The sequence below is a fragment of the Vulpes vulpes genome, chromosome 2, assembly GCF_048418805.1.
Source record: "Vulpes vulpes isolate BD-2025 chromosome 2, VulVul3, whole genome shotgun sequence".
Lineage (NCBI taxonomy): Eukaryota > Metazoa > Chordata > Mammalia > Carnivora > Canidae > Vulpes > Vulpes vulpes.
In genome coordinates this window covers 133942254-133968687 of record NC_132781.1, presented here as the reverse complement: position 1 = coordinate 133968687, position 26434 = coordinate 133942254, and the positions used below count along the sequence as shown (strand labels likewise).

The 26434-nt window shown below is 41.4% G+C and overlaps 1 protein-coding gene and 2 long non-coding RNA genes across 12 annotated transcripts in view; 1 reads left to right on the top strand and 2 right to left on the bottom strand.

The window, feature by feature from the left end:
• The window catches only part of RNF180 (ring finger protein 180), a 183158-nt gene extending 176773 nt beyond the window's left edge, over positions 1-6385 (bottom strand). For 2 of the 10 annotated variants that reach the window (XR_012000030.1, XM_072750024.1), the window contains exon 1: positions 5575-5759. The gene's annotated coding sequence lies outside the window, so the exon portion shown is untranslated. Of the gene's footprint in view, positions 1-2509; positions 2603-5574; positions 5792-6014 lie in introns of those variants that run through there. The other 8 variants (XM_072750020.1, XM_072750021.1, XR_012000031.1 and 5 more) reach the window with 8 other exon arrangements.
• A 6048-nt stretch (positions 6386-12433) lies between these two features.
• LOC140597955 (uncharacterized) overlaps positions 12434-26434 on the top strand; it is a 58260-nt gene continuing 44259 nt past the window's right edge. The window contains exon 1 of the long non-coding RNA XR_012000028.1: positions 12434-12519. This is a non-coding gene — a long non-coding RNA (uncharacterized lncRNA). The remainder of the gene's footprint in view (positions 12520-26434) is intronic.
• Positions 15645-21520, bottom strand: LOC140597956 (uncharacterized). Its single transcript, XR_012000029.1, has 2 exons — positions 21334-21520; positions 15645-15966 (listed from the first exon to the last, which is right to left on the bottom strand). It is a non-coding gene; the product is annotated as an uncharacterized lncRNA (long non-coding RNA).

Below are 26434 nucleotides of genomic sequence, written 5' to 3'. Positions count from 1 at the left end.
TATCTAAGGTATGACTTGTGCCTTTGAGGAAAAGTCTAGGTGGAGAACAAGTTCAAGGACAAAGCAAATCAAACAATAAAAAATACAGAAAGTAACCAACAAATCTACGTGGTAAACTAAAAACAAGGGCAGCCCAGGTGGCTCAGCGGTTTAGGGCCGCCTTCAGCCCAGGGCGTGATCCTGGAGATGCGGGATCAAGTCTCACATCAGGTTCCCTGCGTGAAGCCTGCTTCTCCCTCTGCCTGTGTCTCTACATCTATCTCTCTCTCGCTCTGTTCCTCTCATGAATAAACAAATAAAATCTTAATAAAATAAAATAAAATAAAATAAAATAAGACAAGAACCAGGTAGTCAGGGAAAACTTTGTGGAAAACAGCAGTATTACAGGTAAGTCTTAAAGGAGAGAGATGATTTTGAGAGCATTAGTCAAGTAAGAGTAGAGAAAAATGGGTAAGGAAAAATGGGTAAGTATTTTCCTTTGAGTAAGGAAAATACTGTAAGGCAAAATACTGAGTTGGAAAGTATATGGTTGTTTGGTGATCAAACAGTATAATGCCTGACTAGAAGAAAGAAAACTTTATTTAGGACTATACAGCCTTGGCTGGTTTTAAGTCAGACAAGTGTAGTTCTATAAATATTTATTATATAATTTATATATTCTCTAAAATACAAGTATAGTTTTTGCCTTAAAACCAAAAATTTGAGGAGAATATGGTCAGAAAAGTACACTTCCATTTTAATTTCTATCTCTATTAAATAAACTTTAAGTAAACAGTCCTCAATTTACTCCTTGTATTATTGACACACATATCTATCCTATTCATGAAAATCTGCCTACACTGGTGTCCATACTTCAATTCTGGCCCCTTGGATAAATTTTTTTAATAGGCTTCTGAATAGGTCAAGCGATTCTCATTCAGAATAAATCTCATGCTTATCTCAGCAGTTTTATGAAGGATGTTTTGAAGCTGCTTTAAAAATGTGTGCTAATGATCTCCTGATTGTTTTCTGAAGTTTTCCAGCTATCAAACCATCAGTGAACTAATCAGATAAAGTGATTACAGAATTCTATTATTAATATAACCATCTCTAATATTTCTGCTTGCTACAGAGAAACCTATCAGGATAAGGATATGCAATGGATTTAATTTCCTTAGCCAGCTTTTCTAAGAGATTTGCCATTCATTTCCTTAGATTGCTTCAAAATCTAAGAAAGCAATAAAACACCTTGTTAATTAAGTGGTTGCTATTTACAGATTACCAAGAATACTTAGCTTTCATCAATATGATTCTATTTTTATATGTTTTATCATATACTAGGGCAAAAATAAGGTATTTTTTAAAAAGATTTATTTGAAAGAGAAGGTGCACGTGCTGGAGTGTAGGGGAAGGAGCAGAGACAGAGAATCTCAAGCAGACTCTGTGCTGGGCGGGGTCTGGGGGGGACAAGATGGGGCCCCATCTCATGGCCCTTGAGGTCATGACCTGAGCCAAAACCAAGAGTTGTATGCTTAACTGACTAAGCCACTCAGGTGCCCCAAAACAAGATATTTTAATGTGGATATTTTTATGTCTCCATTTTATTGTGGACTACTATAAACTGTTAGAGTACGGTATGAATCATTAGTTTTAAAATATTTACAAACCCGCAAATGTACACACAGAAATAAATATATCTGTGTACAAATATACACACAGATAGAGAACTTTAGCCTTGGGCCCTGCAGAGTAGTCACTCTGGGAAGGATGCAAAGTAATTCTAACAATGTTGCCATTATTTAAAACTATTTCTAAATCACCCTTTGGAAATTACTTTCATAGCCTTTCACATAATCTTTTAAACAGCCTTAATAGTGGTAAAATCTTGAAGGTAGAAAAAATGAGTTTCACAATCATGCAGAAATCATTTTGTTAAGCTGAGCAATAAAATACAAATTCAAGCTGAGTTATATAGTTTTTTGATTAAAAAAATACCAGCAAAAGCCAGTACTTATAAAAGCAATCCTAAAAGCATGTTTTTGTTACTTGTAAATTCACTACAAATTTCAAAAGATTCAAAGTAAGTGTGACTAGCAACAGTGATGATTTGGAATGACCACTGTATTAAAAAATAACTAACAGCATGTTTGGGGTGGGGGGGTGGGGGGCTGGCAGGACAGGGTTTCATGACTCTGTAGTCACACTTTGCAGTAACAGGGCATCTTTACTTAACAGTTAACAGTATTTAATTCAATAATTCTCCAAATATCCCTTATAAGAGAAAGGCCAGATTATCACTTTTTAAGGTGGCTGAATGAAGATAGAGTAAGGAAGGAATTTTGTCTACTTCATGAGTTGATAATTGAGCCTAGGCATGCTGTGCCCTAACATTTGTGCTATATATTTAGCAAAATTTAAATGAAATGTTTTAGCTTTATGCTGCTTGATAAAAAGGCATTAAACGAGGTAGATGTGTCATAAAATATTACAGACATCTATTAAAATGATCATTAATTCATTGCATACTTACCAGAAAGACTTCTTAGTTGACGTATGACAGCTGCTTATTAAAGAGGCTGGTGTCTACCTTAAAATACACTCAAAAATGTCCTACTGGAGTCTACTTCATCAAAAAAAAAAAAAAAAAAAAGAATGCTTGTTTTTTTTAAATACCTGATTTTTAAAGATTTTATTTATTTATTCATGAGAGAGAATCATCAGAGAGATACAGAGACACAGGCAGAGAGAGAAGCAGGCTCCCTGCAGGGAGCCCAACACAGGACTCCATCCCAAGATCCGGGGATCAAAGCCAGAGCCAAAGGCAGATGCTCAATCACTGAGCCATCCAGGTGCCCCTAAATATCTGATTTTAGAAGAAAAAATACCTTCACTTTGAAAAACCAAATATATAAGTAAAAGAGAGAAAGAAAAACGGGCAGTAAAATCTGTCAACAAACTTAAGAGCAAATCCTAGTGACACTGGTGAGCTGTTCATGGTTCTGGTGAGTTAATTAAGTACAACAACATCAATGCACATGATTACAAGTTAAATTTCACTGAAATTATTAAAATGGGGATTCTCCTAAATGTTTGATTCTTCTGTTTGAGTAAAGAAAACTTGCTGCTCAATATTCTAGAACACCTATGAGTCCACTTCTCCCAATCAACTTATTTATTAAATAAACATTGAGGGCCTCCACTGGTATCATATTTATATAGACTATTCAAGATCTGACAAGCAAATTTAGGCCTTAGGACTACTCTCCTGATCCTATTCGACAACTGAAACTTTAACAGCACTCCAGCTGGTCTTAAGGGTTAACTTGCTTCAAGTTAGCACACTCCTTGCCTGCTGATGTAAGGCCCTTGAGCTTTAACAGAACTTGCTCTCTTTGAGATCTGCAGACCGCTGGCCTTGGGGAGTAAGAGACTAGAACTTTCCCAGGCCACAGAGGCCAGCAAGTACCCTTGAAGCCATCTTGACTTTCTCATTCGTCCAGCAATCTTTCAGAAAAAAAAAAAAATCATTTTTAAGGTCACATGAAAGACTTTACTGACTTCCCTTTGTGCATCTGTCAACATTGTCCTCCACTGCAGAAAGAAGAGAGTACTCTTGTACAACCACCCTGGGTACCAAGGAACCACATCTTCTTGCACAGCCTCCAAAGACCAAGATAACTCTGTGGCTGGTATTACCACATCTGGATGTAAACAAGAAATGTCACAGGCCACTGAACTCTCTTCACTGATTAAAACCCCCTTTTAAAATCTCTGGGCCAGGCAGCAGCCTCAGAATTGGCCTTCTCCCCCAGGTGGCTGGTCGCCTGAATAAAGCTCATATTCCTTTCCAAACAAAAGTCCTCTCTCCACTGTTGGTCTCTCCAGCCACAGGCAGCTGCGCTTGGGTTTCCACAAGATGATTCTGGTCTTTTCAGTATCACTTTTTAGGGGTGCTAGTCCAGGAGTCTAAAAGGATCCGACTCTGTTTTTAATGAGGGGTGTTAGTACCTAATGACTTACAAAGACATATAGAGTATCTGACGGGCACTTGTAAGCCCCACATTTTGGATGAGCCTGAGTGAGAATAACTCTCAACCAGACAAGTGCTAATCACAGCCTCCACAAGGGCTGACTGCTTAGGTGTGATAAAATCATGTTTCCGCGTGGGTGCCTCAGCTGTCTGGTCTATAAAATGGGGTAATAGGATCCTGTCCACACAACTCTCCTTTGAAGTTCACTAATGAACGCCGTCTGGGATGGCCTCAAACTATCAGATGCTGCCAAAGTATTGAGTACTGCCTGGAAGAGGACACGCCGATGCGGCCACGTTCATGCTAAACAGGGCCTGGTGCCCCCCCCTCCCCAAGCGCCCTCCTAACCTCGGCCTACCAGGGTCTGACACCCCGGATTCAAGGCTGCAACGGAAGCAGCTGAAAGGCCAATACCTACTGGACCAGACAAAAGACAGCGGCTCTGTGCAGGGGCAACGGGCCACGGAAGGGGGTGTGTGCGCCCACCACTCCCCGGGGACGGGGTTCAGCTCCTCCTCCACCTGGAGGGCACCCGACCACCCCGGCGCCGCCTCCCGCTCCCTGCCCTCCCGGGCCCTGCTCCTCCCCAGCCTGGCCCCGAGCCTCGCGGCCCTGGCTCCCCTTCCAGGCCCGATGTAATTCCACCCGGCGGCTCTCGGGTCGCGCCCCGGGGACTCCGGCCACGGCTGCAAGTTCCAAAGGGAGGCCGCGGCCGCCGCCTCGCCTGGGACCCGGGGAGGGGGTGGCGCAGCCCCGGCCCAGCTCAGCCCAGCCCCGGCTCAGGCCCAATCCTGCGCCCAGCTCTGGCCCAACCCAGCTCAGCCCAGCCCAGCCCAGCCCCAGCCCTGGCCTGGCCCAGTCCTGCTCAGCTCAGCTCAGCTCAGCTCTGGCCAGCTCTGGCCCGGCCCAGCTGCAGCACAGCCCAGCACAGCTTCAACTCCAGCACAGCCCAGCTGAGCGCAGCCCAGCTCAGCCCCGGCCCAGCCCAGCTCCAGCCCAGCACCGCATAGCGCTGCCCCAGCTCAGCCCCAGCTCAGTCCCGGCCCAGCCCCGGCCCAGCCCAGCTCCAGCCCAGCTCCAGCTTCAGCTTCAGCCCCAGCCCAGTTCCAGCACAGCCCCAGCACAGCCTCAGCTCAGCCCCAGCCCAGCTCCAGCCCAGCTCCAGCTCCAGCCCAGCTCCGGCACCAGCCCCAGCCCAGTCCCAGCACAGCGTCAGCTCAGCCCCAGCTCAGCCCGGGCCCAGTCCCGGCCCAGCTCCAGCTCCAGCTCCAGCCCAGGTCCAGCGTCAGCCCCAGCTCAGCCCCGGCCCAGCCCCGGCCCAGCCCGGGCCCAGCCCCAGCACAGCCCAGCTGCAGCCCCAGCCCAGCCCAGCCCCCGCCCAGCCCAGTCCCAGCACAGCACGGCCCAGCCCCGGCCCAGCCCCAGCCCAGCACATCCAGCCCCAGCCCCGGCCCCGGCCCCGGGCCCCGGCCCAGCCCCGGGCCCCAGCCCGCCCGGCGCTCCTGCAGCCCCAGCCCTGCGAGCAGCAGCGCGGCCGCGGGCCTACGGGCGGGGAGGCCCTTACCTGCGTGTGCGTCCGCGGCCCGCGCCCCCTCCCGGCTGCGGGCTCCGGGCTCCGGGCTCCGGGCTCCGGGCTCCGGGCTGCGGGCTGCGGGCTCGGGGCTCTCGGGACTCGCGGCGCCGCGCTGCCGGTCCGGGGAGCCGGGGAGCGACTGGAGCAAGCCCCGCGGCAGGCGCTCGGGCCCCGCCAGGTCCCGCTCCCGCCGCGCGCGCCCCGCCCGCGCACCTCCGTGGGTTCCGCCCCGGCCGCGCGTGGGCGACGCCCCGCCCCGGCCGCCCCGAGCAGCGCCCCGCGCCCAGCGCCCGCCCCGGCCGCCCCGAGCAGCGCCCCGCGCCCGCCCGCCGCCCCCGCCCCGGGGCCACCTGCCGGGGCCGCGCCCAGGGCGCCCGGGCCTCTCCGCGCCGCCGGCCTGGGCCGCTGAGCCCACTCCCGGCCACACACACCTGGCAGGTGAGCTGACGGCCCGAGGCGAGTCAAAAGCGCTTAATCGGGGAGGGGAGGGGGCCCTTGGGGAAAATCTTGACCTGTCACCAGCGCATGAAAGCAAGGAAAAGAGATGATTTTCCAAAGACTATACATACGGCTCAGAAACTTAAAAAGTTAAGTTGTATTAGTTGGCTGGAGGAAGGGGAAGGAAGCTCTAAGCGGAGAACCTCTGAAGACTGTGTGGCTTGTTCCGCGAGTTGGAAATCTCCATTTGCTTCCAAATAAGCTGAAGTGGCTTATTTGGATTCTTGTCCAAGCCCGGGACATCCAAGTCATGTGATGATTTCCCGCCGGAGAAGCCAAGGCAGTCGATAACAAAACCAGAGACGTCAAAGAAAGAACAGAAGAAGAAGAAAAAGAAAAAAAAAAAAAAAAAAAAAAAGAACAGAAGACTACGAGACCAATATACCTTCTGAATATTAATACAAAAATCCACCATAAAAAGCTGGCAATCTAAATCCAACGTAGAAGAAGCATTTTACAACATGACCAAGAGGGATTTATCTGAGGAATGCAAGTTGGTTTAGTCAAGAACTACTCTTAGAATAAAAGGTAAAGGCCACAGGATCATCTCAGTAAATCAAGAAGAAGCACTGGATAAAATCTAACACGTTTTCATGATAAAACATTCAATCAAGGGAACATCCTCAACCGGCTAAAAGACATCCATAAAAAGCCCAAGACTAAGATTATACTTAATGGTGAAAAAATGAATACTTTCCCCTAAAGTAAAGAATAAGACAAGAACGTCCTCTCTCCCTACTTCTTTTCAACTTTGTACTGCAGGTTTTAGCTAGGACAATTAGGCTGGAAAGGTCAAATACCTTAATAGTGAATACAACAAATAGAAGACAAAGAATCACTGAGGAAAACCAAGAGCCTAGTCCTCGGAACTGAAGGGCAATAGGACACCAGGTTTCAGCTCAATGGACAAAAATGATCTATATCAAGATGTCTTACTGTGAAATTTCAAAGCCTATGAGTCAGAGAAAAGATTTTAATAAATTCCAGGGAGGAAAAATATAGGTCATTTATGAAGATTCAGAAATTAAAATGACATTGGACTTTTGGACAGAAACACAAAAGACCATTTCTGAGGGAAAATGATTTCCAACCTAGAAAATAACACGAAGTTAAAAACAGGTATTTCAGATGTGCAAAATTTGAAATCGTCTTTTCATGCATCTTTTCTCAGAAAACAATTGGAGAATGTGCTCTGTCACAACCAAGGGATGATGTGAGGGTTTGCTAGAAGAGAGAAATGAAATGTGCACCCATGCCAACCGTGGGAGGCACAGTGGCCCTCAAAAGATGTCCACATCCTAATCCCTGGAACCTGTAAATACATTACATTACATAGCAAAAAGGACTGTAATTAGATGTTACGAACATTAAATTAAAGGATGTAATTAGAGTTACGAACTCAAATAGGAAGATCATCCTGGATTATCCAGGTAGGCCCAATCTAATCACACAATTCTTTAGAAGCAGAAAACCTTCTCCAGCTGAAGTCAGAAAGATGAGACAAAATGGAATGTCATAGAGATTTAAGGCCAGAGATACTGTAGCGTTATTAGGAGGTTTCAATGATTTTACGTATGTAAAGTCCTTAAAGTGATATCTGACTCATAGTAAGTTCTCAACAAATACCAGCTGTTATGGCTAGTATTATTGACAACCTTTATGAAAACAGTTTCTGTATAATAGTACTTTAGTTAGGACTCGTTTTTGTCGTGAAATGACAAACCCAGTTCAAGCTGACCCAAGGAAAATATTCAGTAGTTCATAGGAATAAGTCCATTATGGTTTCATGCATATTTGGATCTAAGTGCTCAAATGTTGCCATCAGCAGGATATCTCAATCTTCTGGCATTATTTTTTCTGTGTTGGCTTTATTTTTAGGGAAGATCAGCCTTTGCAGTGGCAGATTTGGCCTCCAGTAGCGCCAGGCTGAAATTCAAGCTGTTTAGCAATTGCGATGCAAAAAGAATACCTCTTTCCCAAGAGTTGTGGCAACGTTTTAGAACTGAGGCACAGCTTACAGACTTGGATCGCATGCCCGTTCTCATCAATCACTATGACTAGATGGAGAGAACTAATAAGTTGGCTGAGTGTTGTTTTTCTCACCCACAACACTCATGTGTGAGTGTATTGACATGTGGGTGTTGGGTGGAATTAGCCTCCTTAGTTAGACCAAAAAGGATGAAAGTGGAAGGGGAATAGCCCCCCCCAAAGGAATATTGGGGACTTTTATCAGAATATGGAAGTGGATATTTAGGCAGGCAAAAATAAAGAAAATGTGTATTTTAAGTGGCGTGTAGTTAACTGAGCACAGAATAAAAGATCACTGGACATCAAAGCAAGAGTCAGGCTGAAGCTTGAATGATGGTAGAAATCTGAATGTAAGTTTTGAGACTGTCTTCAAAATGCTCATCATCTTAGGAAGAAAAACAAAACCGGTCCAATGGTATGATGTACACAAGGCTCAGGCTTGGCCAAAGCACAAAGCTCGAAGGAATAGATGTTTCAGATTGGACAGGGATGTAACAAGGCCAAAAAGACATTGGCAGAGTAATCTCTACATATCTGAATGTTCCTGCGGTAGAAATATTATACAACTAATGCTGAATTTATTGAGCAAAGCAATGCTCCTAGAGATTTATGGGTAACAGGAATGGAGATGGGAAAAGCTCTCAGGAAAAGGTAGTTGTGTGTTTTTACTTTTACTCTCTACCTTTGTGATGTGTAAGACTATGGACATGCTACAGATTGAACTGACATCAAATGAAATCTGAAAAAGTGGAATAAGTCTGATTTTGTATTTACAAAAAATCAATACACACTAATTTGCATTTTATTACTGATGGAATGAAATGTGTCTCTGTTCAAAACATTTTGTGACACTAGATCAGAGACTTAGTTATTATATCCAATTATAACTATACGTAATATAGTTATAGATACTAATTAAAATATGCAATATGTATTTATCATAAATATAGGTTGAATAAATTATTATTAAATTTACAACAATTTTTTTTTACCAGGCATGTTCATTTCCTAATCTTTAAAACACTAATAGGAAAAGCCTTCTTTCTAAGAAAAGCATGATATTGTGAAAATATCAAAGAAGACTTGAGATTTGTGATTTATTAGCTATATAATCTTGTGCAAGACACATAACTTACTTATCAAACTGATTTATCTTAAATCATATGTCTTAGTCCTGTTGTGATTATCAAATGTGAACAGCATGTGATGGTGTCTTGTTGACAACAAAATCATTTAAATAGGTCATTTTTTATTAGGAACATTTTACAATTTAGGTAGCTACTACAATAGTCATTAGGTAGACTTAACATTAATCCCTAGCCTACTCATAAAGAATACACATTTTAAAACTAACTCTTCATTTAAGTAGTTCTTTCCAGATTATTGAGGTAACTTCCCAAAGTTTGCTGCCCCACACCTGAGCTGGGTTTTCTAAGTTAATAATTCAAAGCAATTTTTCAATCAATAGGTTTATCAGAATCAGTACACCTAATCCATTTATTGAAATGGACTATTACTTGTTTCAAAGAGGTTACAAATCTCTTCCATCTTCAAATGTTATGAGATCCATTCCAAATGTTAGTTGTTAGGCTTCAGAATGTATTCATTTTTAAAGATTCATTCATTTATTTTAAGGACAGAGAGAGAGTGAGAGAGAGAGCCCATGTGCAGAGGGGCATAATGAGAGGGAGAGAGAGAATTTCCACCAGACTCCCTACCAATCATGGAGCCTGATGTGGGACTCCATCCCAGGACCCTGAGATCATGACCTGAATTGACGTCAAGAGTGGAAAGCTCAACCCAGTGAGCCACCTAGGTACCCCTGATTTCAGGATTTAAATGAAATTGGCAGGATGCCTGGGTAGCTCAGCGGTTTGGCGCCTGCCTTCGGCCCAGAGTGTGATCCTAAAGATAGAGGACCGAGTCCCACATCATGCATGGAGCCTGCTTCTCCCTCTTCCTTTGCCTCTACCTCTCTGTGTCTCTCATGAATAAATAAATAAAATCTTTAAAAAAAAATAAACGAAGCAATTGTTACTCGTCAGGGAGTAAGAAAGAGGAAGAAAGAGAAGAAGAAAAAAAGGTGTTGCCTTGCCAAAATAATTCAAGCAAATATAACCATTTAAATAGCACGACAGGGGATCCCTGGGTGGCGCAGGGGTTTGGCGCTTGCCTTTGGCCCAGGGCGCGATCCTGGAGACCCGGGATCGAATCCCACATCAGGCTCCCGGTGCATGGAGCCTGCTTCTCCCTCTGCCTGTGTCTCTGCCTCTCTCTCTCTCTCTCTCTCTCTCTCTCTCTCTCTGACTATCATAAATAAATAAAAATTTAAAAAAATAAATAAATAAATAAATAGCACGACAGTTTTTATTCTAGCTCACTCTAGCAACAGTGAGTCTGAATGTATCAGACTTTCCCTGCAAAAGATTCAACTTGCAGTGTGTCCTAATATTTAAGTTTATGGTCTTGGGATAAACTGAGGATATGAAATTCACAAATTTACCAAAATGGCATCATATATGCTGATGCGTATCATTTCATATAGCTCTGTGTTCCCATAAATTGCAAATTTGTGAATCCTTCATCAAAGGACAAAAGTGGCATCCACTCTGAATATTAACAGGCTTATAGTTTCATTTGCAGACTTACTGTAAGTAAAGATGCCCATGTCAGTGATTCTTAAAAAAAAAAAAAAAAAAAAAGATCATGGATAGAGACTTGCTCTGAGAGTATTACCTAGAGATCGAAGTTCTAGACACAGTGCCTTCATGAAACTGGGCAATTTAATTAGCTATTTCACAGTTTTATCCTTTGAAATAATGCACCATGCAAGAGAATGAATGCCACTCTGATGCAAGAGCTAAGCCTGGCTTGTTCACTGTCTGTGCTGCTTCTGGTCAAACCACTTAATCTGCCTGAACCTCAGTTTCCTTATCTATAAAATAACAGAATCCTAGAATTGTAGGACTGGAAGGCACTCTGAATACTGAGGATAGTTTAGCCCTGCCTTCTCCAGTCAGGGTCATGAGGCGGAAATTACTTCTGTGGGGTTTACCCATATGCAGCGAGTGGCATTAGCTATGGCACAAACCCCTCCTTGGCCTTAGCTTCAGCCTTAGTCTTCAGAGGGCCCAAAAAGCCAAATGCTGACTAGAGTGTCATTTGTGTAACACAGACATCATCTTTATGTTAAAAACCAATTACCATTACTGTTTTGCTATGTTACTATATTCAAAATTTAATGGAAAAAAATTCTCTAAAGTGATTTTGTAAAGCAATGAGTACATGAAAGAAAGAAAACAAAACAAAAGTTAATAGAGTTGCCCCTAGGAAGCATTTTATTCAGTCAGGGAATGAGGCTTCCATGTTTGGGAATGTCAGCATAAGCGCATCCAAGAATCTTTGGGTCCAGAGCATTAACAGGGCACAGGTTAGGAGACTTAAGAATGGATAACTTTGGTTGCTTATTGTCAGAGAAAAAGGAAAGATTAATGACATAATGGCAGTATCTGGTACTGACAGCACTAGCTGAAACATGTCTGGCATCTCTACCAATCTCGAGCACTCAGAATCACAAATGTGTACTGTAATGAGCACCTAGCAGCTGAGAACTAAGCCATGATGATTTTAATACTAAACTTTTAAAATTATTAATATAATTTGAAACCAACATTGCAGGAATATTTTTAAATACTTTTTAAGCTTTATTCTGTTACTCAAGAATTCATTCTATGATGGCGATTTTGAGGTTTGGCCTTGACTTTGGCCAAATATTGATATGTTTATATCAGTTCAGTTGTTCAACCAGAATGTATATCTGGTGCACTGCAATGGGAAATTCAGTTAAATTTTCCATTCAATTCAGCCATTGCTTCCATTATATCCTGGATGAAAGCCATTCAGTTCTGTTAGGGCTCTTCCAATGATGAGTAATCTACTTGTGAACAAAACAAAACTTTCCTTGTCTTTTTAGTAGATAGTTCTAATGAATCAAGTATTCTTTATCACCTGACATCCTCTTAATACCATTTGCTCTACTGCCTTTAATTCTATCTGTTGCTGGAACATAGTAACAGCGTTGTCTGTTTCAAAGGGCTAACCTTTAAAAACTCAAGGCAATCCACTGCTTTTTCATTTTTAGGCTAAGTGTGATCAGGCCCTTCAGCTATTTATGGCACACGCAGGCTGGACACTTCATTATCCTAGTGCTCTCCTCTAATATTTGATGCCCTTCTTAAAAATGTTGAGCCCAGAATTTAGAGCATTCATTCACTCCAGAGATTTTTTTTTTTTTAATTGAGAATCTCTCCTGTGTATACCTATGGCGAGAAGAAATAGCAAGCCAACCAAACAGATGAAATGTCCTTCCCCTGGGGAGCTTCCAATCTCACAAGGAACAACAACATATAAGTAAGTAAAACCTACTAGTATGTCAGAAAGTAAGATGCCCTATGGAGAAAAATAAAGCAGGGAAGGCAAACAAAACGTTCTGAGGGTGGGGGTGGGGTTATAGGTCATACACCTCCCATGAAGTATCTTGTTTCCAAGTATGCTGCTTCCTGTTGGGACCTTGACTGATGCAGTGATAATTGAGCAGATGTGAAAGAGATAAAGGTGAGCCATGTGCCTACACGAGGGCACACATACTCCAGGAGCAGCCAGTACAAAGGCCCGTTACTACACACGTAGCCTGGGAGTGCAGAGTACAGAGACCCTCTTATCTTCCTTTACCACTGCGGTATATGCCCATCAGTGTAGTCAAAGGTCGTAGCCATACTCTTTCTTAATAACTCATGTTTGTTGTAAACTCAAATTCAATTCTTTTAAGACTTTAGAACAGAACACAGGTTTATACATTTATAACTATCAACTTTTATCCTTTTTTTTCATTCACTGTATATTTAATAGGCACCTACTGTGTTAAATATCATGCTACTTACTGGGAATCCAATGGTCAATACAATTAAGAATGGTTTCTTCTCCTCTGGGAGTTTTAGCCAAATATAGGAAACAAATAGTCACAGAAATAAAAATCAACTTACTATGCTAAGTGCTATGTAAGGAAGGTACAAGGTAGTATGAGAGACTGTACCTGGAGAATTTGGCTAAGTGTGGTGCTCATGGCAGCTTCTCTGAGAAAATGATAAATAAGATAAATGTGGGGGGAGTGGGGAGGGGCGTGGGCAATTTGGTGAAATGGGAAATTTAAAACATTCCAGAAGAAGGAAAGAGTGTGTAAAGGCTCTGGGGATGAACCATGAATTGTTATTTCAAGAAACTGGAAAGAAGCCCTTAAGGCTGATACAGAGCCAAAGAATAAAAGTGCAAGGTATAACGAGGCTATCAAAATGAAAAACAACTAGATCATGCACAGCTTCTTCACTGGCTATGGTCAAAGTTTTGTTCTTTATTTTCAAAGCAGTGAGAATCCACTGAGGAGTTCAAGCAGCTGTGTGAATGGTCAGGTAATGTGTTTTGAAAATGCCAGTCTGGCGACAGTGTGCAGAATAAATTGGAGGGAATTAATAATAGACTCAAGAAAACCAGTTAGGAGGCTACTGTAGTATCCCTGAGTAGAGATGTTGGGATTATGGAAGAAAGAGAGTGACTTTCCTCTTTGAAAGATCTTGAGGTGAAAGTGTCACAAAAGAGAGAGTTGGTGCCTATGGCAGTGCACTCTATTTCTGGTTTGCATAATTGGCTCATTGGTAGTAGCATTCAAATTAAATGTAGAATCCTTTAAGAGAAACATGTTTTAGAAAGAAAGATCATGAATTTGGTTCTATGAAACCCTAAGATTTCCCGTAAAGATATCGAAGAAGAGAAGTCAAGAAGACAGATGGAAGTGTGGATCTAGAGCTCAAAAGACAGGTCTCCATTTAATGAGCAAACTATATAGCTTCTCATCATCACATTGTTTTGTTCTAGGACACGTATCTCCCAAAGTTCCAAAAATTGTGATGCTATTCTAGGGGTTTTATTTCTGAGCCCTCTGAAATTTGGTAATGTGCTTTCCATGTATTCCTCCAATTTGGTGCCTATTAAACCAGACAGTGCTAAATCCTCATCAAGAGCTCAGTTTAGAAACCTTGGATCCTAAGTGGATACTGACTGTAACTTGAATTAGCACTCTCCAAGCTGTGACTTTTCTCTGGGCTATTAGCATATATTTTACATTTTTGGCCGCCCCTATGCCTTCTTATTTTCTTCCTTCTTGGTATATGTGTCTTTCCTATTTCTGCTGTGTACTTTTGGTATGGTCGACTGAAAAGTTAGAATTGGGTAGCTAAAAAAGTAGAGAAAAATGAATACATTAAGGTACTGAATGCTTTGAGTGTTTACCTGAAAAATGACTAAATGAAGAATGTTACATAGTAACCATGCATATTGAGTGCTTTTTGGTAAATCTAGGCTCTTTCTTTTATTGATTCCTTGTGTGTCTGCTCTGGGATTTAGTATAAAGTTATCAGAATGTGGCGCCATCTCTTCCATTGTCCTACATGATATTCCTAATTCCAATCCTTCATACACACATCCAAATTCAAAGGCATTTTATGCATCTCTACATAACCCAGAGGTCAGCTGTCCACCTTCTTCTCAGTCAGCTCTTTCCTCTATTTCCACAAGAAATCAAATCTCACCAAGCATATTGCAATCTTTGCAGTTTTGTGGATCCCAGCAGGATCACACTGCCCCCCACTCCCACCCAGAATACCTCTTTCAAAATCTCACTCTGCTGTCCCTTGGACTTGCAGGCCAAGTCCCTGCTTCTGGCCACACCCTCACTAGACTCATCTTTGTATACTTGCATCTTACAGGTCTCTGAGCTCAGACCTCCTGGTTTCTGTGCTCTTAGCCCTTTTGTCCTCAGGAATTTCTATCTCTGCTTCTTGATGTTTCTTCTATAGAGCAATTTAGTGTTTTTCTAGTTTCTAGCTCTAACTTTTCACACCTCACCCGAGCTCACCAACAAAGGACCCTGCAGGTTCTAGGGCCCATTCTCCTAGGGTAGTGGGAGACTGTGAATTATAAGGAGTATTTTTATGTGAGATACTTACAACATGTTCTCATTCCTATTATATAGAAGGAAAATCAGGCTCTTAATGTCTCAATGCCACCCCTGGGAAGAGGATAGTATTGAGAGGAACATAAGATTGGATTTAATGTAGAGGCTATTCACTAAAATACTCACAGATTAGACTGGAGGGGAACATAAGAAATATGGGAAATTATTTGGAGAGGTTGTAAGGAATTTAGACAATTTATGCCTAGAAAATGCTTCGCTACATCACAACCTATTTTATTTGAAAAGAGTTAATGAAGGGCAATCAAGTGACTAGTAAGGCTATTAATCTCCAAGTAGAGAAACAGTGTGATAAATATGCATACTAGTTTTAATCTATACTCCAGGACAATTGGTTAATGGCTGAGAAAATTAATAAGGAATCCATATCCATGAGATGTTTGAAAAATCAATCAGAAGGACTAGCTTTATTAGTGATCCACACCAAAAATTTTGATAATTAGTACACGAATGTTAGAAATGATTCTTTATTCATGTTGTCAGAGTGGTGTTCCCAGTATACAGACTGGCAAAACAACAACAACAACAAAACAAGAAACAAAGAAACCCCTTCACAGTTTCTCCCATGCTTGCATGAATAGGTAATAAAAATCTTCCAATCCCAGGAGACTATGCTGTTGAGAGTAGCTTAAGCCGAAACCTCTGGACTCCACTGGGTCAGGTGCGTAGACACTTCTGGAGATGTATGTTATCTGAGCTTACCAGAAAGTTGACGGAATCCTATAACTAGAATATTACTGCCTCTGCCTTGGGTGAATCTTTCTTACGAAGTGCTTTAAAGGATAGAGGACAAGGATGTCAGTGAGTTTACACAATAGGTTAGTCACCTTTTTTTCTTTCTCACTTTTCTTTTTGTATTCTTGTAAATTACACACAACAAAACTTACCACCTGAATGATTTTTAAGTGGACAGTTCAGTGTCAGTAAATACATTCATAATAGTGTGCTACCATCATCACCATCCATTTCCAGAACTTTCTCATTTTCCCAAACTGAAACTCTGTATCCATTGAATAACTCCCTATTATCCCCTTTCTTGCCCAGTCCCTTGCAATCACCATTCAATTTTTTATCTCTATAATTTTGACTACTCTAAGAATCTTGTGTAATTGGAGTAATACAGTATTTTTCTCTTTATGACTGGCTCATTTCGCTTAACATAATGTCCTCAAGCTTTATCCATGTTATAGCATATATCATAATTTCCTTCCTTTATAAGGCTATTATTCCATTGTCACTTTTTTTTTTTTTTTGGTGGGGGGCTACTTTTTCTCAAGGATTTAAAGCTGGGGCAAATTTTGTCTGGAGACTTGCTTTTATTGTAATATTCCATCTGGCAGCAAGACTTTATTATTAAAAAAAAAGACTTTATTATCTCTTTTGAATGAGATTATTGCTATTTATCAAAAGTATCTAATAATTAAAATTTGCTTAAGTCAATTATCAGTGTTTACGATATAATCAACATCTTTAAGTGCTTATTTATTAAATCTCAGGATTATAAACCAATTCCAAGAAAAAAAACACATAGGGGTATTTAGTAAATAGTTGCATTTAGTGAAGTAGGCATATTTTGGGGATTAAAAAAATTCTTATTTTTATTTTTTAGTTATTTATTTGAAAGTTGTTTACAAAAAAATCATTCTAAATAATTCTTTAGAGCTAGACTTTTGATTTCTAAATGGATTCAGAGTTTGGATCCAGTCTTTTAGAAATATGACTGGCAAAGATTTTTTAGTTTCAAGTTAATTTTTTGCAGGTGTTTAAGGCTGAGGGCAGTAAGGAGAAATTCCCTTATAAATACCGTGCCTGTCCTTAGGACAGAAACTTTTCATTTCTGCATTTTTATTTGCAATTGAGAAAGAGCCCAAGGAGGAATTAAGGTGAACAAAAACAGGGAATTTGAAGAAATCAAACAGAAAATGTTGCAAACGCAACAGGAATTAAAAGAAATTATCAGGTTCAGACTAATGAAATAAATTATATTCAATTGTTTTCTAGTATTGGACAAAATAAATGCTTTTCTATGCTGGGAGATAAAAGAACATACATTGAGTGTATTCCTTAAATATTACTATCTGCTAGGTCCTTTCAAAAAACAGTAGGGCAGTCCTGAGGTGTATAAGGATACAAACGACAAGAAGAGTCAAGTGTGTATGAATAATATGCATGCAAATATACTGTATTTATAGGTAGCCAAAGCTTGTAATTTTAAATGCTAGCACTAGAACTATTTTTCCTTGGGTCTCAACCACCCTTCTGAAACTACAACCGTCACCTCTTCTCAAATCCATATTACCTATTAAAAACAGGTAATTATTTACCTTGAGGTCAAATATCACACTAGAAATGTTAAGATCCTGAAGAGCTCAATTTGTCAGTCAAATTAGCCATATTTTAGGAATATAATATGTTTTTTCTTTATCTTCCCTTTTTCACTCCCAAAGTAGCAAACTGACACCCGAAAGCCATTTGTAAAGGACTAGTCAATAGCCTTTCATTATAAAAAAAAAATAGCCTAACACAGAATAAAACCTGTTTTAAAAGTTCTTTTTTTTTTTTTTTCTTTTTTTTTTTTTAATTTTTATTTATTTATGATAGTCACAGAGAGAGAAAGAGAGGCAGAGACACAGGCAGAGGGAGAAGCAGGCTCCATGCACCAGGAGCCTGACGTGGGATTCGATCCCGGGTCTCCAGGATCGCGCCCTGGGCCAAAGGCAGGCGCCAAACCGCTGCGCCACCCAGGGATCCCTGTTTTAAAAGTTCTTAAAAAAAGCTTCCTTGGAGCATTTGATTTTGGCTCAGGTCAATGATCTCAAGGTGGTGAGATCAAGTCCTGTGTTGGGTTTTGTGTTAGGGTTAAGCCTACCTTAAAAAAAATTTAATAAAAACCAAAGCTTCCTTGTCTTATAACAGTACTTACATTTTAACATTCTAGAACACCACTGATGAGAAAACAGGAAATACAATAAAACTTACAGGCATTCTTAAAATACCTGAGCCCATAAACTTTAATTCTTACTTTAGGTATTAATGAAGATGAAAGCAAAAAACATTAATATTTGTGCTTTTGATAAAAACAAGGCACTTTAGAGCACTGATTATACTTTAATTTTTATCCTTTCCACTAATCCCATTAGCACAACACCCCTCCTTCTACATAAATCCTTCTGATTGTTTTAAAGGTACAACGGCAACACTTAAATACAAAAAACTGAGGATCTTGTGTAGGACTAAACATATCTGTGAACTTATGCAATAGGTAGCTTTTCAGTTATCTTGCTGCTTTAATACCTCAGTTATGTACAATGCATCATACACATTTTTTCATGAAAAAGTTTTGGTGCTTACAACTTTGGTTGTCTGGCCATCTCATTCTGCTCTAACTTGCAGCATAAATTCTGGGTGAGTCATATAAATTCTTTGAGTCTTATCTGTCAACCTCCTTTCAGTATATGCAAGTATGAGAATGTGTGTATATTTTTCCATGGGGTGGATTCACAACATACAATGGCTTCTTAAAGTAGCATATGATATAAAAGAGGGAACAATTTTAAAAATCAGTGAGTTAGGTACTTTTTAAGGCCTTGTAGTAGATGCTGTTGGTGCCTGCCCAGATCACCTTTACTGGCTGGTCCACTCACCTGTCAGCTGTTCTCAGTGTCTGTTCATAGAACTCACAATGCCTTCTTCACTAAAGGAAAATCCTCAGGGAAATGGAAGCCACCTTGCCTGGGAGGCTATGTAAACCACCACCCCCCAATCCCTGACCCACAGCAGAGCGTACCCTTCACCAATGACTAATTGGCATATGGTAGACAGGCAAACCTCAGGGGAGGATCAATTCTCTGGTGCAATTTGAACAAGCCTTATCTTCTTTCCCTCCTTCTCCTCAAAGTACTCATTAAGAATCACTTGAACAGGGCAGCCTGGGTGGCTCAGCAGTTTAGCGCTGCCTTTGGCCTAGGGCTTGATACTGGAGACCTGGGATCAAGTCCCATGTTGGTCTCCCAGCATGGAACTTGGTTCTCCCTTTGCCTGTGCCTGTGCCTCTCTCTCTCTCTCTCTCTCTCTCTCTCTCTCTGTGTGTGTGTGTGTGTGTCTCATGACTAAATAAATAAAATCTTAAAAAAAAAAAAAAGAATCACTTGAACAGAAATCCCTGCCCTCAGGCTCTACTTCCAAGGAAATGGTGTAAGACAAGCATCTTGGAGCTCTTACATTTTATGAGTCTAGGAAGTGGTTTTAGGAATCCAGACTCTAAGAATGTCATATTCTAAGTGGACAAGTGTTAGTTATGGTCAAGAAACCAGAGAAATTATGTGTCAAAAGTGCTGCAGCTCCTAGCACCAACATATGCCAACCCAAACCAGGAGATTATGCCTTAGAATGGATCCCAATGTTGAATTTTGAGGGCAAGACTCCAAAACTGGGTAAAAGACAGTTTGATGATATGAGAGCACTCTGCTGTCATTAGAATTTAAACCCTTTGCAATATTGGTAAGTGATGGTTCTAATACATTTCTGGAATGACATGCATGAGATAACGTAGAGATGCTGCGCTGTAGTGGCAAACTGTAGAAGAAGGGATCAAATGGCTTAAAGAAGCGGGACTGCTTGAAAAGTTCCATTATTTTTAAAAATGGAAAAGCCATCTAATGAACACATCCTTTGGGAGGTCCCACATCAGAAGTAGGACCAGAAGCAATTTGCATTCACATGAGGCAGAGAACAGAATACAGATGTGGTCTCGTCCCAGGCCTATGTTCTCTTGCTAATAGAGTTTGAAGAGACCTCCATCCCCTGATCACTCTGCTGAATTTTACATTAGTCCACTATCTTGATGATACGTTCATTAGATCTGGTAAACATGAGGCAAGCACATTAAGATTCCTATCTTACCATGGAGATAAACTACACAAAGATTCAGGGATCTCCCACATGTGTAATATTTTTTAGGGATTTCACACCTTCTGACCCAGGGTAAAGCAAAGAAATGGCTTCTTGAAGATACAACTGAGTTACCAACTTGAGAATCACACCATGGCAGGAAGACCTACTGTCCTCAGAATGCAGTTTCTATCTTTAATCATTGGTGTCACCAGTAGATAGAAAACATGGATTCAGAAACCAAGAGGTTCAAGTGAAAGCCACTCCAGTGACTCACTTAGGGTATAATCTTTGGGATCTGTGGGTTTTTAGTGGTCCTAGTTCCTAGGAGGCACAGATTCTAGGAGACACGTAAACTTCAGTTTATAGCTTCTGACACAATGGGATCCCCATGATAGTTGACAAGTGAAGAAAGGACATGCTATGCTGGTAGGTATAATTGATCATGACCATCATGAGGAGGTAGAGATGCTACTATAAAATGAGAACATGATGGGATATGTTTATATTCAGGTGATCTACTGGGGCTTCTTTTGACACCCCTATGCCCAGTTGTAATTGGAAATGAGCACTGTAGCCATCACGGCCTGACAGCTTCTTGGAAGCCAGGATCTCTCCCCGTTCAAGGACAAAGGTCTGGGGCCAACTTCCTAGGCAAGCCACCAGGACCAGCCAAAGTGCTCCCTGAGAGATCCCTGGGTGGCACAGCGGTTTGGCGCCTGCCTTTGGTCCAGGGTGCGATCCTGGAGACCGGGGATCGAATCCCACGTCAGGCTCCCGGTGCATGGAGCCTGCTTCTCCCTCTGCCTGTGTCTCTGCCTCTCTCTCTCTCTCTCTGTGACTATCATAAATAAATAAAAATTAAAAAAAAAAAAAAACAAAGTGCTCCCTGAAAGGAAGGGATTTTAGAATGGTGATGGTGGTGGCAGAAGGTATGAGTATTAGCCTCAAGACCAAGCAACAGCTGGGAATGTATTTCATTGTGTCCTCCCAGAATCCTAGAGCAGCTAGGCTCAGATGGAGTAAACGAAATGTGAAAAGCAAGTAAATCTGTCACGCAATGGGTTTGACCACAACTGGTACTGTCAGTTCTCAACCCAATTCCATTTAGTGTATCCTTCCCCCAAATGCCGTGAGTTAGCTGGTAACAGCTCATAGCTGCCCTCTTCCAGAGAACATTTCAGCTAAAAGGAGCCACCTAACCTGGAGGCTGTGCATTGAGCCACGGCTTCAGCCAATGACTGACTCACCTGAAGATAGAAAAGCATCACCCTTGCCTGAAGCTGAGAACAGTGCTATAGTACAATTTGGGTTCCAGACCATCCATATAGGATCAGGATACTCTTGTCTCCTTTCTTAGTGTTGGTTCTAAACAAAAGATTCGTGGCAGCCGTACTCTGTTTTGAAGGGAAAAACAACTTTATTGATATTATTAAAATCTAATAGAAACAGAAAGAAAAAGGCACCTGGGTGGCTCAGTGGTTGAACGTCTGTCTTTGGCTCAGGTTGTGATCCTGGGGTCTTGGATCGAGTCCCATATTAGGCTCCCTGTGAGGATCCTGCTTCTCCCTCTGCCTATGTTTCTGCCTCTCTGTGTCTCTCGTGAATGAATGAATGAATGAATAAACATACATACATTAAAAAGAAACTGAAAGAAAAAAGGGAAATCTGCACATAGATGAGGGCAATGGTAAGCAGTAAAGTAAAATAAGACAGACTTAGATCATCAGCTGAGGAAGTGGCCTGGGTGGAGCAGCCTCCACTCAGGTGAGACTTCTCTGACCATCACCATGAGGGCTGTAGTTATAGAACAAGGGATGGGGTCTGAAGTTAAACATTTGTTTGCCTATGTGCAGTTTGGAGCCAGCTGCATTCCTGTTACCATGCCTTTACATTTTCCAAGGAGACTGGACTAGGTGTGTTTGCATCCCCTCCAGATTCCATTCTGGGGGGACAGCCCAGGCTGGAGCTGGAGGGGATATAAGGCAGAACTTGTAGATCTAGGCATCCAGATCAGAAGGGCAAATTCTCACCTGGAAGCCAGCTAATGTCAACTAATCAAGCTCCCAAGGCCACTTAGGCAGCACAAGTCTCACAAACTACATTCTTTAGCCTGTGTGCATTCCTGAAAGTCAAGGTGGCCCGTTATGCAAGACAAATCACAGAAAGCTCCATTCATACAAGACAGTGTATTTTCCACCCTGTCCTATTCTACTTCTGGTACTCAACTTTTATCTGAGCTCACTCTGTGAATGAATCACTTGACCAGAAATCCCTGTCTCAGGCTCTGCTTTCAAGGGCTATGAACCTCTGACAGTCCTCACATAGTTCCAGCATGATAGGCATCTATGATTAGAGTAGGTGGAAGGAATAGAGAGTAGTGGAAGGGCAGAGAAGGCCAAGGAAGGTAGGGGCAACAATTTCTTGAGACCAGTGCTGTTTGGCAGATAGCTTGACCAGGGTCTGGTACATCGGCCGTTTGAGGGAGATGGCCAGAGTGTAAGGAAAAGCTGCAAAATTGTCTTAAAATTAAGTAGTACTGATTGAGCAGCTTCCGTGGGCCAGAGATGAGGAGGAAGAGTGGATGAGTGATGGGTGGTGGCTGCAGTCTAGATCAATGCATCTCAAGTTTTAATGGGTAAGTCACTTGGGAATTTTTTTTTAAATTCAGATTTTCATTCTGCTGTTCTTAGAAGTTCAAAGAGGACACCTTTATTGCTGATATGCAGACCACAGTTCCAGCACTACGACTTTATACTGGAGTGGTGCAATAAAAATCTAAGACCTAGGTGCAATTTAAGTTTTTTCTAGCATCCACACTAAGAAAAGTGGAGGAAATTAATTTTATAATATATTTTAATTGACCCAAGATATTTAAAATACTATCATTTCAACAATCAGTATGAAAATCACTAATACAATACTTTATATATATTTGCACTAGGTCTTCCAACTTCAGTTTATGTTTTATACTTGCAGAACATCTCAGTTCAGATGTTAAGTTTTCATCGGAAATATGTATATATTTGAATTCCATATCACCTTCAGTCAAAAGTAGATTCACATAACTCAAGTTATTCCAAACTTAAGTATGTTAAAAGTTCCCCAATAACTGAATCAAGTATGAGCTTTTAAATGTAGTTTGATTAAAAGGGAATACGATTTAAAATTCAGTTCCTCAGTCACACTAGGCACATTTCAAATGCTCAAGTTACCATATTAAACAGAGTCACTCATGCAAAACAAACAAGAAGAATGCTGAATGGAAAATGAGGACAAAGGAACTTGGGAAAGGGCTTGAAGAGAATAGACACAGGGTTGACAGAAGTACGGTAGATTTTTTTCCCCTGCTTCAAGAAATGGTGATTTATCGGGCGGGGGTGGGGGGGGGTAAATGAAGAGTCTGAGCGAACAATGGGAAAAGCCCCCATATTTTTCTGACCATGTGTGGCTACAATTATTTTAACTTGCTTTGATAGTGCAAAGCCACCTGTATCTCGTTTTCTTCTGCAGCAATGTGGACCCAAACACTTGGCATTATTGTTTTTATTTACCAAAATATTAGATGTCAAACATTTCAAAGACTCAAAAGAAACATGGCCCTCAGGGGAGAGGTACCACAGGTGTTGGGACCTGCACAATTCTCCATCTGTCTTTTGATCAGTACGTACATTTTGACTCTAGGTTCTGGCTACGAAGATCAATTGGCACGTGTTTGAGAGGGATACCCCTTGGGGCCACTACCCACAGGTTTGCATGACTTTTCTGGGCTAGTCTGCCTAATTCTCTGACCCCTGATCTGGTTCCCTATCATCCCAGCCATTCATGCCATAGAGCCCTAGTGTGTGTGGGGGGTCTCATTCCTTAGAAAAATTCTGTCTTTCTCTCTTCTTACCTTTCTTCCTACTTCCTGGTAAGGACATAGTCCCAACCAGCCCTCTGACCTCTGTTCAACTCTGACTCTCACTGTGATCTGGGTCTACCGTTCTGCTGTCCCTTCTGAATTGCTGACCCCATATGGTGGCCACCTATTGAGCTGGTGACGCTTTGCTGCCCCCTGCTGGTTTCAAGCCTCCATAAATATTTGTTTAATGAATTCTGGAATTGTATTTTAATCATGTACTTTTCCGAAGGCTAGTGTGTCATGAAAAGCTGCATAAATTTTTTTTTGAAGTTAAGTAATGTTTGTTAAGTGGCTTCTGTACGTCAGAGGCATGAGCTCTGGAGATACAGCAGTGAATAAAAGAGATCTATGCCCTTATATACTAGCTGGGGGTGGTTGTGGTGGTCGGGAGACCAACAAGAAATATATAAATAAAGTATGTAGTAAGTCAGGAATTTCACAAAAATAAATAAAGCCAAGAAGGGAGATAAGGAGTGAGCAAAACATTTAAATTTTCGACAAGGCCAAGAAAGTTCTCTTTGAGACCTAAGGGACACAAGGGAAGAAGGGAAGGACCAAAATAACCCAGTAAGGTGGAAAGATGTTTAGCATGTTTGAGTAACATTAAGAAGACTGTGTGGCTGAAGCTTTAGAGCAGAGTGAATGATGGGGAGAGCAGGAGGCCATAGTTCAGAGAGCTAAGTGAAGTAGACAGAGGGGAGCAGACTGCATAGGGGGGACCTTTGGTCAACTACACATGTATAGGGTATAATTTCTATATATATAAAATATACACACTACTCTGAATCATGGAAGCTAATGGAGAGTTTTGACTTGAAGAGAGACATGACATGTCATATTGAAATAGATCACGCTGAGGATGATCTGATGAATACACTGCAGGGGTGGCAAGGGACAGGGAGGTAAGGAGCAACACTGACTTGGCCCAGTACGGTAGAGTGGAGGCAGTGAGATGTGGCCAAATTCTGGGTATATGCTGAAGGTAGAAAATTTGCTCAAAGAAAATGAGAAGGCTCAATGGCGACCAACCAGATGGCTGAGCAAACAAATGGCTGAGGTTGCCGTTTATGGAGACAGAGACGTCTTGGGAAGGGCAGGTCGGAGGGATGCAGGTAGAGAAGAAAACCAAAGTAGTTCTTTGAGAGTGTTCTGTTTGAGATGTCTATTGGACATATACCAAATTGGAGATCAGAATAGAAATCTAAGGTAGTGATATAACAGCCTATAGATAGATGGTATTTAGAGCTGTAACTCTGTATGAGATCAAATTAAGAACATTAATTCAATGTGGCAGAAGTTGATGCTAAAACTGAATTGTCGCTTGCAATGTGAACATGGTTCTGACTTCAAGGGTGCAACTTCATTTGAGATTTAAATGCCCATTTTGCTATGGGATGTAGGACTTTATTCTCCTATTATTTTTCTTTATTTGAACGTTTACGAAACCAGAGTTCACATAACTCACTTTGTCTGGTCTTCACCTGGCACGACTCTATTCTTTTTGAATTAATTCTACCTCTGACTTTTCCCTCTTAGTTCATTGTAATTCAAGTATTGGCTAGCAGTTATAGGATGTGAAGACAGGTGCAAACACTGGCAGTGTTATGCAGTGCCTGCCATGCTTGGCCCATTCCCACATCTTGTTCAACTAGAAAATTTCTGCACATCCCTTATGACTCACTTTGTGTGTCAGGCCCTCTGGAAGTCCTTGATGTCCCTGGCGAGTGCCTAGTGCTCCTTTTTTGTTGTTGTTTTGTTTTCATCCTGTATCCTTTTATAGCCCTTGCCATATACATCAAAGCTCACACCTCATTGGTGAGAGAATATTAGGAAGCCTTGAACAAATGGAGAGTCATACTGTGTTCATGAGATGGAAGAAATAGGCCATCTCTCTCCCAATCCCGATCTCCCAATACAGTTTTATGCAATCTGTCAAAATATTCTATAAATTTACAATCAGATTCTAAAATCTGTATGGAAATACAAAACTACTAGAATAGCCCAAACAATTTTGAAAAAGATGAACAAAATTGAAGATTAATACTGCCTGACTTCAAGATTTACTACAAAGGTACCATAAGCAAGCCTGTGTGATATTGCCACAAAGAGAAACCTGTCAATAAAGCAGAACAGGGAGTCCAGAATAGGTCTACCCAAGAACAAAGTACTAATTTTTAGTGGTGCAGAGGCAATTCAGTGGAGCAAAGATTATATTTTCAACAGTTGTTACTAGAAGAATTGGATAGCCATATGCAAGAAATGAGCTTTGATTCTTACTTTGCATCATATACATGTATAGACTGGAACTTGTAAAATGAAACAGGCAAAAAGCTTTGTGACCTGGGGTTAGGCAATGCTTTCTCATGTCCACCACTAAAAGTATGATCAATATGAAAATATAATTTAATTAAGGTTAAGAACTTCTCTTCAAAGGCACTGTTAAGAGG